At 40.7% G+C, this 19,276-nt stretch overlaps 1 long non-coding RNA gene across 1 annotated transcript in view; it reads left to right on the forward strand.

Annotated features, from left to right (window-relative positions):
- The first annotated feature begins 905 nt into the window (after nucleotides 1-905).
- LOC111230607 overlaps nucleotides 906-19,276 on the forward strand; it is a 43,532-nt gene continuing 25,161 nt past the window's right edge. Inside the window, exons 1-2 of the long non-coding RNA XR_002665452.1 lie at nucleotides 906-974; nucleotides 1,472-1,583. This is a non-coding gene — a long non-coding RNA (uncharacterized LOC111230607). The remainder of the gene's footprint in view (nucleotides 975-1,471; nucleotides 1,584-19,276) is intronic.

The raw sequence follows: 19,276 nt of genomic DNA on the forward strand, positions 1-19,276 counted from the left end.
CACTTGATATTTATGTATTCATATTGTCCTTTTTGTAAACACTGTACCTGTGCACCTTATGTTTTGTCTGCTTGTTTTTAATTATGTAAAACCACCATAAATTAATAAATTAAAAACAAACAAACTAACAAAAAAAGCCAGCAACAACACCTGAATGTTACATATGAGAGTAGCTGAAAACGAGCGAGCAGAGAAACTGTTCGCTGAAACCATTGCTACTTTTTAAAATGCTGTTTAATGTAAATACTCTGTGCAATGTATTTCAATATTTTCATTACTTTTTTTCTTTTGGTTTTAACGTTTTAACGCTCTTACTTATTTCTCTGTTTGCACATTATGTAAATATCTTTTTATTTATCTTTACAAATGCAAGTATTGATGTACATACCTTCTTATTTATGGTTGAGTTGTTGTTGTTTTCTACTTTATTCTGTTGTTATACTTGTTTCCCTCTGCTGCTGGAACAAGTGAATTTTCCCCAGTGTGGGATCAATAAAGGTTTATCTTATCTCATCTTAACGAATTAACTGCTGAAATTATAGATTAATGTAATAGATAAATAGTTGAAACAGAAAGCTTAATGTTAAGGGTGAATGGTTAAAATAAAAACAAACAAAAGTAACAGTGTAACACAGTTAAAATAAAGGTTTTATTGTTATTTTTATCTGAGTTGAACACGTACAGAGATGATCAGCCACTCAGTGATCACTGGTGGTTAAGCCCCGCCCCTGGTTGAACACGACAGGTGGATCACAAAGTACCTGCACCAGCAAGGTTGTGTGAGAGACAGGGCTGAGGCGTGCTCGTGGAACGGCGACGGGAGGGGGGAGGGGGAGGGGGAGGTTGGGTGAGGAAAGGAAGTTGATGAGCAGCATTAAAAAGTAAAGAGTGAGTAAAACCTACCGGCTAACCAACCAACACAGAGGAGTCACGAAGAAGAAGCAGCCGGAAGTGTGTGTTTTCCAGCTGTCTCGGTAAGCTTGGGGCTAATATATGTGTGTGTGTGTGTGTGTGTGTGTGTGTGCGCGCGCGGCGCTGCGTGGCCTGTCTGTCTGTTGAGTTATAGAAATGACCTTTAACCGAAGCAGTTGTGTTAAAGCCAGACGATGAAGATGTAAATATTTAAATGACACTTTTAATATTTTTACTGCAGGAGATGCGAGAGTCTGTTCGTGTCACTTGTGTTTTCATTAGAGACTGTGAGATTGATACTGAACTCTTTCCTAATATTGGATTAAGGGGAAGCTAACAGCTGTTGTCCTAATGTTCTTTGTGTTGTGTAATAGTGTACAGTGATGTTTAGATATTGATTTCTACATTTGAGGTTTTTTGAACTAGATCGTTGAGTGTAATATTGTGTGTGATGCTTTAATGTGACGTTGTTGTTGTTGTTGTTGTTGTTGTTGTTGTTGTGCTTTCAGTATGAATGTTCGGATTAAATCTTAAAGTGCCTGTTTGCAAAATCAAACAGGTCGGGTGGTCTGATGGGCAGAGTGAGAGACACCCCCTGGAGGTCATTCCTATGGTTCTACCTGGAACCCGGAACCTGGAACCCGGAGTCGAGTCATCGAATGTTCCACCTGGTGGGTAAGGAGGAACCAGTCGCCACGACGCCCGCACACATCCACAAAGAGCGCCGCACATTATTCCAGAAAACTGTCACAGGACAGTCACGAACATTAAGAAGACTGAAGGTGATGACAGATAACAGAATTTAATGGCTTTAAATACACGAAAGACTTAGTTTTAAAGGGCATGAACCTGTTATTGTTGTGAATTATTACCTGCAAGTTAATTTCACTAAAGGTTTCAAATTGCGACTTACCTTGTGCTTCATTACTTTAGTTTATGTTTCTGAGCTCCTCACGAACCTTGTAGCGGTGTAATTATCAGGAGTGGGTTTACTTCAGCTTAAAGTAATTGTAAATAGTTGAAATATCATAAATCCTCAGCCAAAAGCAAGTATTCACAAAGTGGCAGAGTCTCGAATAATAGCAAACAAAATAAATAAATAAATAAATAACATTAAATAAGAAAAAAAAAAAGAAATGACCTTTAACCTCCAACAACAGCTCACATGGTAAATTTGGCATAATGTATATTTCCACTGCACTGACTGATGTTCTCACACTGTGATTTATTCCAGAAAATTTACATTATTCTGAATTTATTAAGACAACAAGTAAATATGGAGGAGGTTTCAAACTTTTCATCAACCCCAGAACGGCTGATATTAAAAATAAAAGCCTCTTTTTTAATATGAGCATGTCAAAATAAGGGTCTGTCTCTCTCCCTGCCGCTCGCTGCTATTTGAGAATTCACAGCAGTTCTTTTAAAGAATCGGGTAAATGTTAAAAAGAAGTAATGTAGTGAGTATAGATGGGTGAAATAGTTAAAGCAGGACTTTGTAAGTTTTGATAGAAGGAAAAACACGGTCTTCCTAGTGCAAAGAAAAAGCTGAATTTGTAAGAGTTCAATATATTAAGTGGCTTTGCAGCTAACGGTGGCTAATGGCTAATAACGTTAGCTAACGTTAGCCACAACATCGGATGGATATCGCTGTGTAACTGACTTTTGTGTGTTGGTAGTACTTCTACACAGCTCACCAAACCAAACCTAAACATTCAGTTACGTGAAAAAAAAAAAATTCTCTTTAATAATCGATAATCATTAATATTAAATGACATACAGTTTAAAATCTATTCAAATGAGGACAGTAAGAGGATGAGTTCAGGGTTGTGGCGGTACGTCAAACCGCTGTCGTCATGGACCCTCACACACAAACAGAAATATATATATATATATATCTATATTTACATGTAATATAAAAGGCTCTTTGGTGGAAAGGATTCAGAGGGTTTCTGTGTTCTGTCTGCTGGCTCTTGGGGTGGGAAGTCATTATGCGTGTTACCACCTGGCCCTTCTCTTACTCGCAGTGCTGTATGGCTCTGCGGTAACAAATACCCCAAGGACGATAGCAAGGGACGACAAAGGATGGAGATGAAGAGGAGGGTGGGTGCACGTTGCGCCTCAGAGTGAGGGCATGGCTCAGCAGGCTCGGCGGTGTCCCCTCGATGCTGGCTGGTTTTTGATGTTGAGAACCCGGAGTGGGCTTGGTTTTTAATGTTATGCAACTTTGAAGATAGAGTGTTTGAAGTTATGCATGAGTTGGACTCATTTCCAGCTTCTTCCTGATTTGTTTTTGTTTTTTTTTGTTTTTTGTTTTTTTTTTTTCCCACCATCTCTTTCTTCTCTTAGAATTTTTTTTTTTTTTCTATGAGACGCACAAGTTGTGCGTTTGAAGTGAAGGAATGTTTCAAGGGTATCTGCTGAAGCGCCCGTTGTGGTCGTGGTCTTCACTGTGCTCGTGCCTTAATTGTGTCTCTTAAGTAATTGTTCCTCATTTGGTCTCTCCTACAGAATCTGCTCTGATTTTACACATTGTATGGAAGAACCTGTTGGAGCTTGTATTCTTTTGGATTAAAGGAGCTATATATAAGTCGTGGCTATCGCTACGTAGCTAACATTAGCATAAGCAGCTGTTTACTTACCAGTCTAGAAGAAACATTTCAAAGAACTTCATGCCTTTATCTCCGGCGGTTGTTTTGCTTCTATTTCTATCACTTCTATTCTTTTACTGAAGTTAGCATGCTAGCTAGCTAACGCTGGCTGGAGTCACAGTGTCTCAGTCTGCCCTGAAGAAGTAGCACTGCTAAGAGGGTGGATTACCTCTTGTATTGTAAACGAAGCGATGGCTGAAGCTCTTGGCGAGCGACCATCACCTCCACCTGCTTCGCTTCCAGCAAAAAACCATCTTACCATCTAAGAAAAGTTACATACGGCACCTTTAAGGTCAATTTTAAGTTCCAGGTTAAAATTGAGGGAATTTTAAAAGACCGACTTACTAATTTATATCAAGTTGATATTTGTCTCTTCAGGTGAGAACATGTAACGCTCCCCGGCTCATTTCAAAACACACACATATCTGACCCGTGTTTGGGCCAAACTTTTGTTTTCCTCTGGCCCCAGTATACGCCCGGTTCCACGGCCCACATCTGGTCCATATACAAGCATCACTGTCAGATGCTACCTCCACATCTGGACCTATTCTGGCGCACACACAGGAAATCTTCCGGCTGTCAGCCAATACTGGAGGATACCAGCCAGGATCTGGCCAGATGTGGAAGCATATGGGCCAGACTCGGGCCGAGGACCGGGGCCTATATCGGGCCAGAGGTTTCATTTTGCGATCACTTATCTTAAAGTGGCTAATGCCAGCTAACATTACTGTAAATATTAGCTTGAAACGGTTCTATAATTGTTGATCTGCTAGCGTGTTATGAAGAGCTAGCTGCTACGACCTACAAGCTAACGGCGTTGTGATGTCATGACGTAGAACCAGTTTCCGTTTGAAATCAGATGTGCTCCCTCCATCTCGGCTCGAGCTGTTTTTAAATGTGCTCTCGAAAATAGAGTCGACTTGACTTGACCAGAACATGAAGGGCGTTTGCTCTAAATCACATTTGATTAAATAAATGTACAAACACATCTCTGAGTGCAGGAAAAGAGAAGGATTTTAATAAGAAATACACAAACAGGACTTGAAAACGGTCTCAGACTTTTGGAAATCTCATTTACTTGATCTCACCCCATCAGGAGAAGCTTATTTAAAATTTTAAGGAGTGCAGGAAAGACAATATTTCAGCTCGATACAGGATCTTTTTTTTTCTTTCAGCTCCATATTTCTCCATTTACCTCTCCCAATAAACAACAGCGAGCGGCTCGGTGCCATCTATTCCTTCGGTTGCTCCTCTCTGCCCTTGTCAAAAAAGACAAATGATGTGAATCCTTCCTTTTAAAAATGCTGCAGCCCATTTTGGATTGTATTGCGGGAGCAATAGCACTGTTCAATATTTAGGATTAGGCTTTGACAGCATGGAGGAGGAACCATTATCCCATTGTCGTGTGAAGCTGGAGAGAGTGGTTTGGATCTCTGTGATGTGCACTTTTAATGAGGCCCATTAAATCAAGTGGCAGTTCCTCACAAGGAAAAGTTGGTTGGTGTTTAATAGTTTCACCGCAAGCTTACATAAGCCCCTTTAATTCAGCGCTTGGGCGCTCTTTCCGGGCAGCGCCGGGAGAAGGCTCCCTTGCTCCGCCGAGAGGCACGCAACAGCAATTAGCCGTCCTCTGGAGTCTTAATTAGGGAGCCACGTCGACCTGAAGACGAGTGCGTGAGAGGACCACACGTCGGTCAACAGCCAAACAAAAATAGATGAAAAAAAAAATAGAGGCTCCAATTAATTACAGACTCCAAATGAGCATCCAAGTAGCAGCAGGCCTTGAGAGGCGAGAGGAATAAAGTCAGACATGGCTGGTTTAACTCTACTGGTGTGATGGAGTGGTGCCACCAGTTTATACCTCTGCTTTTGCATCCGTCCCTACATGCAGGGCTCACCTTAGAGATGTGGAAGAAGGCTTATCAAGCAGCTCGCGGCGCCCGAGGGCAAACTGATCTGAGTGATCTGAGATTGTATGCTATATGTTCTTTAATTAGCTTGTAACTGACTTTGAGGGGCTGTTGTCTCCGCTAGCTTATCCTTCATTTGTTTAATTGGCATTCGGTGCATGCACTGCTTTTTGCGTGTGTGTGTGTGTTGGTGTGTGTGTACTACCTGCTTTTGTTCCACCTCTTCGCCTGTGTGTGTGTGTGTGTGTGTGTGTGTGTGTGAAGCAGGTACCGTTGCCGTGGCCATGGTGATGAGAAACAGCATGGAAGAGGGTGACAAAAGGCAATTGCCATGGTGATGGCGTACAGTGTTTGGCACTCGTGGTTATGTCAACAGTAAAGGCGATACGGTGACGCTGAAGCGGTGGGAAATATTTCTGTAAGGACCGTCGCACCGGTGATCATCGCTATGACGATGATGGGCGTTAAGGTGTTGGCAGAGCCGGGTTCGGGCGATGAGCGTCACGGCGCTGAGGCCTGATGTCCACAGTGCAGCTTGTGTATCACATTACAGCTGGTCTGCAGGCAGAAGACAGCAGCCTCTTGTTAACTTTAATGAGATAAAGACATGCCCTGCTCTTTGTCTAGGGACTTCTCTTTTTATATTCGTGTGTGTGTGTGTGTGTGTGTGTGTGTCTCATGCGAGCATGCTGTTCTGCCGCGACCACAGTAACCTCACAAACATAACACAAACAGAATAATGTCATGTATAAGAGGCGGATGTCAGATCTGATCACCAGTCATTTGTATTCCCTTTGATTTTTCTGTGTACAGTTCTGCATTAACCGTGTTTGTTCTATGTGCTGCTGATATTTTGCTTATTTGCAAATGAGCAATGCTCTTTCTTCAACAGACCTTGACAGCTGACATTATAGTGATGCTACTTTGCATCTGTGTGAAAAACTAAATGCGTGTGCGCGCGCTCCTGCAAAAACGGGTATATCTTTGCATGTATCTATTTGCGTGCTGAGTGTGTGGTTGGGCGCCATGCCAGCCTCTAAGTGACAGCACCCCCTCTCGTTGGCGCATCTTTGTCTCAGAGACTAATGGCACAGAGAGAATCAATTACCGCCATAACGCTGGTGATATGCCAGATCTGCTGGGCGGTGGAGGAGAGAGTAAGCCATTCCCATGCACCCTCCGTTTTTCACCCACCTCCCATCATCCTCCTCCTCCTCCTCCTTCTCCTCATCCTCCCAATGTCGACCAGTGGAGGGTTTTGAAACGGTGCAACGTCCCCTCTCTTCCCGTCATCAGGCCTCTGTGGAGCACCGCAGGGAGATGGCACCCATTCCAGACACTCCCCAGAAGCCACAGTCGCACCCCATCATCAGAGAAGCCCAGGTTCCCACCGGCGAGGCGGAGAAAGACACCCTGAGGCTTGGAAACACAGTTCCACTACACCACTCAGTGTGGCAGCTACTCACTGTTTAGCCTTTAAACGCTTAAATCTCATGCTGTAAGAACAGGTGATCGTCATACCTGGTTCACACTCGGGCGGGACACACGGTTGATAAAGGAGTAAGAGTTTGAAGACTCTTTTCAAGTTCAAAAGTTTCTTTGTTCTCACCTTAAATGTCAGTTTAACGTGTTGCAGCACAGTGTAACATCAACACCAGCTTACAGGCCAGATGTGGTGCAGTATGCAACTTACACAAGTCTGATATGGAAACCTGAAGTTTGAAGATTGTAAAGTGGTGCATAATGAAATCAGCAGCAACATTTCAACACATTTGGCTCCAAAAATGTTTTTAAAAAGTGGTATGTAATTTTTAACCCTTTTTCTTACAAGATTTACAGCAATATTTGTGAACTTAGAATAAAAAAATAATGTAATGTTAATGTTAAATCTGAATATTAATTCAAATAAATAGAATAAATCTAAAATGTTACACGTTAAAACTAAACGGTAAGTTTAGATGTAAACATTTAATCTAAATCTTAAATGTTAAATCTAAATGTGTAAAGGTCAGAGGAAGTACCAAAATAAAAGCTCAGTAGGGTGCTATCAACAAGCTCAAAGCTGTTATAGTTTTTGACTGTTATCATAAAACTTGCAAGAATCCAAACCATGCCTAACCATAACCACAACCACAACCACAACCCGAGCCATATTTGGAGGTTCAACTTTCGTCCTTCCACGTTCATCCTTCTCGCTCGCGCCGCGGCTGCAGCTGAATACACTTTAGTCAAGCTAGCTTCCACGGACAATATCCTACTGCGGCCACAAGAGGGCAGTAAATTACAAGATGAATGCAAACAGGCAACTACAGATCCATTACTGGAACAGAACGAATGTCGACCTCAGTGTCGTTCTGATTGATGTCCACTGTATTTTTAGCTTTAACTGGTCAAGCACTGAAAAAAAAATATATATATATATTTAAGTGTACCTGAAGACCATTCAAACATCCATGTTTTGATGCTCAATTACTGAAACTCAAATACAATTTCAACACATTCTCTTCAATAATTAATAATAGAAAGTCATTATTTGGCATTGACACGATGGATATGAGTCTTCTGGAGTGTTTGACTGTAGAATTCACTAATAATTTATCCAGAACTGATTCCTCTGGGGCATTTGATCAAATTCTACAAATACATGCATGGAGCAATTTTAATATTTAATGCTGGGTCTCAGTGGAGAAAGAGAGACGCAGTGTCCCATGATGGTGAAAATGTTGTTTAGTGGGTTGTCTTATAGAATTTATTCTGTGGTTAAAAGAAAATATTTTAATGTTAAAGAAAGAAAATGTTCGGATTTATAGAGCTAGAAAGGAAGGCTGCGAGTACTTCCATTTATTTAGTATTTTACATTTATTTTATATTACATCAAAGAAAATACAGTAGATACAATGTGCGTTACAGGGCAACAACTAGGTAGAACAACCGGATGTGAATTCACATTAATCAATGGAAATAAACTGAAAATTTTAAAGATTAAGATAAGAAAATTAGTTTTTGTCTTTGTTGTTAAAGCAGCACAAAAATCAAGCTTAGTGATTATAAATATATATATTTAAAAATAAATGAATGGAAAAAAAGATATGAATTTAATATTAATATTCATTTTATGTATTTAATTTCAAATTCTGCACACTGGAAAAGTTTGACCTGATTCAGGAATATACATTTTTTTGTGAACATTTTAATATATTTGTATGTTGTATTTATGATTCATACTATAGCCACTGAGATTTCTAAAATAACTTTTGACTGGACAGGTTAACAGGACCTATGACATACTGTCGGTGTTGGTTTGCCGTAGCTGTGCCTGAGACGAATAGCTTGGAGCTACAGGTATTTGTTGTAACCAACGGCAACGGACAAGGATGTAGATTCTAGGCTAGAACCCCGCTAATGTAATTTTGAACGTGTGTCATGTGTGCATGATTCACTGATGGTGATTAGCCACGGTGAAGCTGGAAGCCTGGGCCGGAGGGACAGCTGCAGGGGGAAGGAAGGAAGGCCGTGGAGGAAATGTGGAGAAGTCACAGGTAAGAGCGAGGCAGTGAGGGAGAGACAGTGAGTCTGAAACAGAGAGAGAGAGAGAGAGAGTGTTTGTGAGAGTGAGCACTATGCAACATTATCTTTGCTGGACAAACAGTTATCATAATATCACGTAGCAGATTGAATCTCTATTCTCTCTGTTCTTGGGATTGACAGCGATCAGACGTCTCTGTCTTTCCCAGCTTTTTTAAAAAAAAAAATAAACTTGACAGGTTCAGGATCTACGTTTAATCATGCTTATAACAGGAACGTAAGATCACAATTAGTTCTATGTGCAAATCAACGACTGATATTTTCAGTTTGATTACATATGGCATTTTGTTGGCTGGTGGCCGTGGTACAGTAAAAGCTGAATAATACCCTCCAAGTTTGTGCCGGGTGGTTCTTAGCCCCCGCATCATCTGCTACAGTTATGAAACATACTGTCGGTTATCTTCCTTTTATTATATATGTATATATAGCATGTATAATACATAGCTACTTCAGGATGACTCTCAACTTGCAGATTCAACTTCTGGTGATCATATTTACACAGATGTTGCACAATACGTGTAACATGTATTGCATACTTATTGTATCTACTGTATTTTTTTTTTTTTTGTGTAATCAAATATCTACATTTCCATATTCAAACTCTTTAAATTTGAAACTTTTCGTGCCAAAACATTTTAAAACACAACTGATTAACAGCATTTTCACCATCTCTCTACTGAGAGCCAGCATTAAAATAATTAAAAATTTTAAATAAAAGGTTCCATGTGGTATAAAATGAGATTTCCATGTGTAGTGTGATTATAGATCAGGTCTAGCTTCTATATTAATACTGTGAAAGTATCAAAGCCTCAGTCCACAGAGAAATGCACACAGCCTGTATTCAGAAACTGAGCCTTAAAACCAGCCGTCAGGACTTCTGGAACTTTGTGATGTCACAACAAAGCAGTCACCAAGCCCCGCCCACCTGGACCCACCATCCAAACCTTGCAGGATTTGGTTTCTCTGAGAGAGGAGATGTGAAACTACACTGAGATGGTTTTTACGTCCTTAAAACCACAAATATATTTTCTTATATTTACAAACTTCACAAAAACCAAACAAACAAACAAAAAAAACATCAGAAAAGTGTAAAATATTGGATCTTTAAATTAAATCTTGTTCCAGGCATTTGCTGAATCAGTTCTAGGTGAATTATTAGTGAATTCAAGGTCATGTTGTCTACAAACCTCCTTCATATTAGTCACAAATAATGACTTGCTGTCATTAATTGTTTGAGTGTTTATTGAAGTCGTATTTGAATTGAAGAAATCGAGCAGGAAGACGGTGGGATGCTGGGATTGTCTCCGTGTCCTTTTCGAAACACCTGATATTAAACCACAATTACTTGAAGTAGAAAGTCCTCTCTCCGCTCCACGTCTTTTATTATGAGGTTTCTCAACAGCAAAACAGCATGAGGAGCCACATGAAAGGCCTGTGGCTGTAGTTAAGAGTACATAAGCGGTCTCAACGCGCCGACTGTCAAATTTAAAGGGCCGCAGGAAAAAAAAAAAAAAAAAAGAACAAGTCCCTTTGTACGACCTGTTTTCTGAGGTCCAGCCACCAGAAAACGAAACATCGTCTCAGCCCTGATCTCGTACGGCGAGTTTTTCAAATTATCCATCAAACAGGATCGGATTGTCTCGCTTCTTTCACAGCTTCAAAGAGACTGCCAGAAGAGAGAGGAGGAGGGTTAGACTGAGAGAAAGAGAGGTGGACGGAGGCATCTGACAAACTCATCTGCAACGTAGAGGAGAAGTAGAGCTTCTGTGGTAGGAAAACTAAAAGAGATGTCTGTCTTCTGCTGTTACAGTAAATAGCTTTTATATACTCGGGTAAAAAAAAAAAATAAAAAAAACAGTACCCTACCCTGGCTTTGAAAGCTGTCTCGTCTAGACGTGGTAAACGGGCTACATTTGAAGTGTTGCCAAATAAAAGATGAGCTGTTACTCAAAGGCCTCTTCACTCTCTTTATCTCCCCTCAGCCTCTCCTCCCTCTGAAGTTTCTATCATTCGTAGCTGATGGCACCTGTTTTCAGGAGGGACAAGCAAAAAAGTTAGCATCACACTGAAAGAAATACTCCCCCAGAGGGGTGATCCTCCGTAATCCTGAGCGGTGGGTCAGAGAAATCATCAATAAGCAGAGCTGGATGGGGTCAGAAGGCCTGAGCTGAACACATATTTATTTTTTCCCTATCGACTTCAATAACAAGATTTTCATGAAATTGAAATTACACTGTAATAATTAAATACATTTAATACCAGAATATATATATTTTTATTTTAATTTTAAACAATTTAGAAACTAACTTTATTATCAGAGAATGTCACAGGTTATTACGACCCATAGTTATGTTTTGTTGCTAGGCGACATCTAGGCGACATCTAGGCGACATCTAGTGGTCGTGGTAATTATGACAGGAGAAAAAGACGTCGTGTGAAGAGAGACAAAGTCCACGTCAGCACGTCGGTGTTCGATTCCCATGCGAATGAAGCAGTTTATGTTGTTTCTATCAAAGTTAACCACATTGTTGTTTGCGTCTTTATTATGGTAAAGCGGGTAGTAACCTGTAGTAATAAATAAACTAATAAACTATTAGTAATAAACGACACTGCCGTCCTCCTTAGTGCGAGCAGTCTGTCAGGTTTTATCGTTAGGCAGCCTCTAGCCGCCGCAGCAACTACTCGGGCCGCATGTTTATTATTGTAACCATGACAACGATTGTCCCGTACACCTGCCGCCGAAGGGTTTTATTCCAGGAGAAACTTTAATATCTTTCACAGAAAATTTTCCTTTTGACAATCAACAGCACAAGACATTTAAAGACACAGACGTGCACACACGGTTAAAAACTGCAATTGACAAGGACGGTGTTAGACGGGTCAGGGTACAGAGCTGCGTCGTGACTCGCGCTTCCACAGACAATGCATTCAGATCCGTGAAAGCCTGGTCCAGGTTCGAGGACTTGAACCGACAGAGAATTATCGGCTGAATCTGCAGCTGCTCTCGGCTTCACGGAGCTTTACGGGGAGTTTCAGCTCTTTGTTTCGTTTTGAAGCTTCACTACTCTGCTTCTCTCGAATCTCTCAGCGCCGTTTTCAGTCACAGCTGACGGTTGTAATCTGCAACAGAGCTCTGCAAAACACACTGAGCGCTACCTGCTCAGCAGCACACGACTGACAGACACAGTTGGCGCCTCTCGTTGTAAAGTCTCATTTAACAACTAAAGACGCTTTTTTCCCTCAGGAGTCGGTAGAGACCAAAAACAGAGCTGAAAGAAGAGCGGCTAGTCCTGATGTGAAACAGCTGGATGTGTAAATAAGCAGCTGTTTGCCAACAGTTTCACCATATCAACATCAAAGATGATTTGTCAATGATTTGTTCACAACAACTCGTTTCCACTTTCTTCAAGTGGCCAAAAATAAAAAAAAGGTTTTTTAATTAGTTAAATGCTCATTTTAAGTTTTTCTCGGGTTGTCTTCCATACGTGTGAACGGAACTTCTTTTGGCACAAACATTCACCAGGACTCAAGGCTGAAATTATTAGATTTTGATGGTCAAAGGTCAAAGGTCAAGGTCATGGTGACCACACAAAACCACTGTTTTGGCCTCTTGAATGTTGTATCTCAAGACCACCTTGGGGAAATGTGTTCAGATTTAGCACAAACATTCACTTGGACTGAAGGATGAAGTAATTAGGTTTTGGTGCTCAAAGGTCAAAGTTCAAGGTCACGGTGATCTCATGTTCTTGTGAATGTGACATTTCATCACTTCTGTCACACTGTGACCTCACAAAACACGTCAATACATAACGCTCAAATTCATACGCTAATTATGACACAATTTAACTCTAATAGGGTACAATTAAGTGATAGCATTTTATATCCAAAGGTGTCAAAGGTCAACGTCACTGTGACATCATCAACGTTCTGCAAAAACACTTCTGGTCATTATTCAACACAGGAAGGAGAGACTGTGACCACATTTCCTGCAACTTGGCTGGTTGGTGGAGGGATACAACCGTGAGGTGGTGAATCTAGTTTAATCCATACTGAGTTGGAAGGACTGTTAACCAACAACCACACGATATGTAGCTTTTATGTGTGAAGAGTGCTTCTGTCTGGTTTACTAATTTGAGTTACTTGCTAAGAATAAAGTTCGTTCCTGATTTATAGGAACCTTTTTTCTCTCTCTCTATATATATGAAAACAACATGAATTTCATACTAAAAAAAAAACAAATCAGTTGATTAGTTGCCAGTCCAGTTCAAGCACTGCTCTACAGTATATCCTTACTGTTGTTTACATGTTTTTATGCTTTAATCTTCTTTTTTATCATATTTCTAATTTGCTGTACCCACATTTCTCCATGGGGATCAGTGTATCTTCATGTTATCTTACTTTGAAAATGTTGCACCTTGAAGTCTGAGCACACGCACACTGCGAGTTACCAGAAGTGCAGCGGAAGATCCCAGGAATGGGCTTCGGGCCCTCAGGCCAAAGGGTGGAGAGTCTGGTGGCTGGGCAGGAATGTGTTTAGCCAGACTCCAGACTCATCGCCCAGCTTCCCAGGTCAGCTTGCCGGTAGCCATGTGGGAAGGAGGCAGCATTATCAAGAGCCCTGGTATGGGCCAGGGTTTGATGAGGTGGATGACCGGCGGCTGAATCATGTAAAATCGCAGGTTTCCGCGGCCAACAACTTCCTCTTTCCCTCGGTGGTGACTGTCAGGACAGTATTTTAAGGCTGTGGTTAAAGATTCCAACAGTGTGAGATGGCTGTGTGTTCATTACTCGTTAGGCAGCTTTGTCTCTCTCTCTCTCTCTCTCACACACACACACACACACACTATAAACATAGTGTACCAACGTTTCCTAACCCACATGCGTGTTTTCGTGCAGCACGTTCACATGCAACACGCACCGTTCCCGCTCTCCTCCGCCTCTGCGGGGGTTATCGGTGGGACAGATATGACAGTTCGCTGCAGAGAGAGGGATTCAGTATCACACAGCTGCAGTGACGGTGTGAATCTGGGGACAACATATAGAGCAGTGTAACACGATAAAAATGCACCTTCTGTCCACTCAGCAAGAACTGGAGGAGTAAAGTTGTTATAGAGGAACTCCACATGTCGAAATTGATGCATGTGGAGAGCAACAGTTGTAGGTGAAAAGGCTCTGCTTTTGAAGATAGTGCCTAGAGAGTAGATAGTAAGATTGGTACCTTAACTAATCAAGCTAAAATGATGTTAGCTGGCTAACTTCATCTCGTTAATTCCTACTGCTACTACTTTTAACACATGTGGAAGATTCATTTTATAATCTCAAACTAAATTATCCCAGAGTAATCTTGATAATAACTCGAGTGGAAAGCTGTAATTGTGATCGCACTTAATATAAAGCTTCTTTGCATTAGACATGATGTAACCATGAAATGAAGCCCTGCCAAAGACAATGAATAATAAAGTCCATGAAGTTGTATGACCAACTTCATTAAAGTAAACAGCTGTTAACGCTAACGCTAGCTATGTAGCAATAGCAAAACTTACAAATATCTCATTTAAATTGTAATTTAATGGGTAAATGCAGTAAGATGTGTGAATGTTATATTAACAATTTTATAATTTGGTGCAAAACTTTGCAAATCTTCTTCGCTTATTGTCCCAATTTATTTAAGATTTTGATAAGATAAGATTTAGATAAGATATTTTGTTTAATTTATGATCCCATAATGATTTAAAGGTCCCATATTGTATAAAGGTAGATGTCCATGTCTTTTCTGATTATAAAGCAGGTCTAGGTTCTATATTAATACTGTGAAATTATCTAAGAGTTTAACTTAAATCTGCTATATTTTTATGGGATCACTCAGAAAACAGTCAGCCAATCAGAAGAGAGGCTCAGAGCCTCCTCTCTTCTGATTGGCTCACTGACCTGTTGTTACTAGAGCTCCAGAGAGAAGCCTGAGAGAGGAGATGTAAAACTACACTGAGATGGTTTTTGGTTCTTAAAACCACAAATATATCTTCTCATGGATCAACACTTCAAATAAAACACCGGAAAAGTAAAAAATATGGAGCTTTAAAATACATTGTGTTAATAATAACCTTCATCTTTCAAACAAAAATAGATTTTGTTGATTTCTCATTAAAATTACAAGATTCACATTTGATCAAAATGCTGAATATAATTCCACTTACTGGCTTTTTCTAATAAATATTCAAATCAAATGTGTCAGTGTCAGGCAAGTACTTGAACAAATAATGGAAAATTAAATTAGTGACCACCAACAGCTAGCTTAGCCCCAGTCACCAAAACTCTGAACAAACCCAGGGGACTCCAGAGTCCAGACACACCAGCAGCATTGTCTCCACTGAACACACAGACAAAACTGATATCAGCCCAGATATTAAGATGGATTTGTAGAAGTGAAAAACCAAAACAATCAGTCAAGCTAACTGTATTTTCCCTGTACAAAGAACAGACTCCAGAAGACAAATACCCCAAAGCTACGCTGTAATTCACAAGCGCAATATGCCAGTGGATGTATAATTAACAAGAAAATTATTATATCAGTAGCATGTAGAAGGTGGGAATAAGCAGCGTGAGCAGCAGCAGCATGAATGATAAGAGAAAGCGTGAGATTGTCAGCACCACACTGCCTTAGTAACTTGTTTTAACATTACTGCTGATTGCAAGAGTTGGCTGATAAATCAGGCATAACCTCCAGCGCTCTGCCTGAGCTAATGTGATGCTTCAACTATGGAGTCAAAGAAATGCAAGAAGCAAAAGCAGAATACCTTATAGTGAAATAACATATATATGTATATATTTATATATAATAAAACCAGCCAAGTTGCAGGAAATATGGTCACAATCTCTTCTTCCTGAGTTACAGCAGCGAATAATGACCAGAAGTGTTTTTGCAGAACATTATGATGTCACAGTGAAGTTCACCTTTGATCATTTGAATTTAAAATGTTATCAACTTATATTATCCTTATTAACATTTGAGTTAAATCTTGTCAGAATTAGTGTATGAATATGTTATGGCCAAAAACAGGTCACAGTTTTTCCAGAAGTAATGAAAGTCCCTCTGGATGTTCCTGACATATTGCGTTTACAAGAATGTGAGATCATCGTGACCTTTGAGCTGTTCACCGCCAAAAATCTAATCAGTTCATCTTTGAGTCCAAGTGGATATTTGTGCCAAATTTGAAGAAAATCCTTCAAGGCGTTACTGAGATATTACATTCACAAAGCCAAAACCATGTTTTGTGAGGTCACTGCAACCTTGACCTTTGACCCTTGACCTTTGAGCACCAAAATCTAATCAGTTCATCCTTGAGTCCCAGTGAATATTTGTGCCAAATTTGAAGAAGTTCCATGAAGGCACTACTGAGATATTGCGTCCACGAGAATGGGACCCGAAAACAATATGCCTCCGCTCTGGCTGTCGCCGGCGTGGCTCAAATTCGGCAGAACGTTTTCAGATTTAAAATTAAAGTCAAGTCAAACTGGCTGATGGAAGTTCAGACACCAAAATTCAAGATTAAATATTCAAGACCGAACATCTGGGCCGTCATGGTTAACCCATCAATCATGAATGAAACTGATCAGACCTTTTGTCACATGAGGTTACCTTCTGTCAGTCATACAGTATAACGCCCTGAAAAAATGTTCAGATGAGTGATCGAAAACTTTAGATCCTTAATCTGTGAATCCAAAAACAGACATAAACTTTCAAAATAAATGAATAAATAAAAATCCAAACCACATAAATTTCATAAGTTTTTTTTCTTCCAAATTCAGTGCACTCTTTTAGGGATAAATCGTTTATCTTTCTTGCTCCAAAACTTGATATCATAGATGTTTGAGAATATTTTATTGCATATATATTTATATATATTTCCTTTTGGTGCATATTTTTTCTATTAGCTTTCCACAGCCATCTCCTTGTGGTACTAGAACCGGTTGCTAGGAGATTCGTGATGCAACTGTGCAGCTGTTTCAGATAAAGGAGGCAAAAAAAAAAAAAAAAAACACGACATGACCTCATGATCAATTAGTTTGGCCGGCAAATAGCCTGTAAACCAACACCATCACAGGCGTTGGATTAGTTTGCAGTGTGTGAATCTGTCTGTACATTCTGCCCTCATTAACATTCATGAGCAGAGTAGAGGGAAGTTTGAGATATTGTGCTGCATGAGTACACAGTTTTTTTTCTCCACAACTTTGTGTATGTGTTGTGTGTGCCGTCTTACCCGAGGGACATCACAGCAGAAACTCATTTCACATGAAAAGGCCCGGGCTCTCGCTGGAAACTGTTTGTGTGGAAGAGCACAGCCTCCACCACGCACCACCCAGCAGAACCGCCCCACCCCCCACCGCCCACCCCCCCATTACAAAAAAAATAAATAAATAAGAAGAATTTTTGATTACAGTAACAAGCCCATAAATTATGCAGGGAGAGTTGAAGATGATGAGCTGATGAAAGACAGCCCCTTTTAACCTTTTTCCCAGCAGAGGAAGAATTGCCCTCCCTTTCTGTTTGGCCACATGCAGCGAGGGAGAGAAGAAGAAGACGGGGATCTAGATGATAGGGTGATATGTTCAGGGTAGGGGAGGGGGAGGGAGGGGGTGTCCTCTATTTTCAGTTTGCAAGTGGGAATACGTACTGAAACATGATGGCCTCGCACTGCATCTGTTTCAATAACTTCTTCTGCTCGGCTCTGTTTCACTGGTGTCACTGGAGAAGGAAGATTCCAATTGATTCTGCTGCTGTCGCCATTTTTGTCGTGGAAAATGTTTTGTTGCTGCTGCTATGTGTGTGTGTGTGTGTTGTGGGAAGGGGAGCAGGGGGGGGAAAGCTGTTGATGTCGACTTCGATCAGTGCGGCTGCTGGGAGCATCCTAGTAGGAAACAAGCGCGCCACTTTCAGAGTGGCTGCCTGCTAATGTGTTCCTGTGTAACACAATACACACTCCCCACCCCCTCTGCTATCATCACTCCTACTACAGCACACACTCATACCTACCACTTCACACATGCAATCACACCAGGGTTGCTAACACAGACAGCGGCTAACTATTTTGCAAACATAAAAGATCAACACTTTACTTTAAGGGGCAACTATTGTCTATGTAAAGATATAGTATAGTCATGGCTAACCCACGTTTATAAATGCACAACGACCTCCAACAGGTGAGATGGCACAGTGCAGTAAGTAGCGTTCAGGTGAGATCCAGAATTTCCTACACTGAAGAAGAAACCGTGTTTTTGTCTAAAAAGACGTCAGACAAAAAAGAGGTGAAACAAAAGCACAGACGGACTGGACATGAGGACAACTGGCTCAAATCCCGGTTGGCCAGCTGACCATCAAAACATCTGAAAAGTTTTTACTGCTCCATTAGTATCTTTGCCGGCTCCATCAGTGTCATTCATGCGGCCAGTCCAAGGCTGAATTTCTTTCCCAGTCTGACCGTTGTGCCGATATTGGTCTGGCTTTACGGAGAGGAGAACCCTACGAGCTGCCAAAGAGTCCAGCTTGACTCAGAACTAGCTTTTCTTCTTCTCCATGTTTAAGTAGCTTCATAATGTTACATGTCTGTTTTCATTAGCAACAGCTACAGTAGCAAGATAAGAGTTCGCTGACTTGGTTGTGGTTAGATTGTTTTTAGTTGGCTCTCGAGCTTCTTGTTGTACGTTTAGTCGCCAATTTCACCGGGCTTCGTAACATCCTGATGAAGCATTTGTGTTGGTCTAAGATGCTAGTGGTCTAGTGCGACATCTAGTGGTGGTGACGATCATCTACAGAACCTTTGAGGGGCTCTATTAAAGGATACGGCTGTTCATATCTTTTTTTAAATTAGTATTGTTGTCAAGAAAACCGTGACAAGACCAAAACCATCAATGAATCCTACTTAACAAGCCTGATTCACCTTATTCCTATATTCTGCAGAGCTTCAAATCACAGCTGTTTGTACTGCACTTGGTTGTAACACATCTGGACTATCAGCCTGCGATTTTGTCCATCACAGCTAAAAAAGTATTCGCTGAGATACCTGCATGCCTGGTCCCGGACTGAGGGAGTGCATGTAGTAGAACTGTCTTATTTAAAGGTGAAGGAGTCTCTTAACCTTCCTCTGTGAAATATACTGTGTTTTCAGAAATAGCGAAGATGTATTTTTTAAAGAATAACAAGTGACAATGGATAAGGCAGCTCTT

The sequence above is a fragment of the Seriola dumerili genome, unplaced genomic scaffold (genome assembly GCF_002260705.1).
Source record: "Seriola dumerili isolate Sdu_G_001 unplaced genomic scaffold, Sdu_1.0 BDQW01000273.1, whole genome shotgun sequence".
Taxonomy (NCBI): domain Eukaryota; kingdom Metazoa; phylum Chordata; class Actinopteri; order Carangiformes; family Carangidae; genus Seriola; species Seriola dumerili.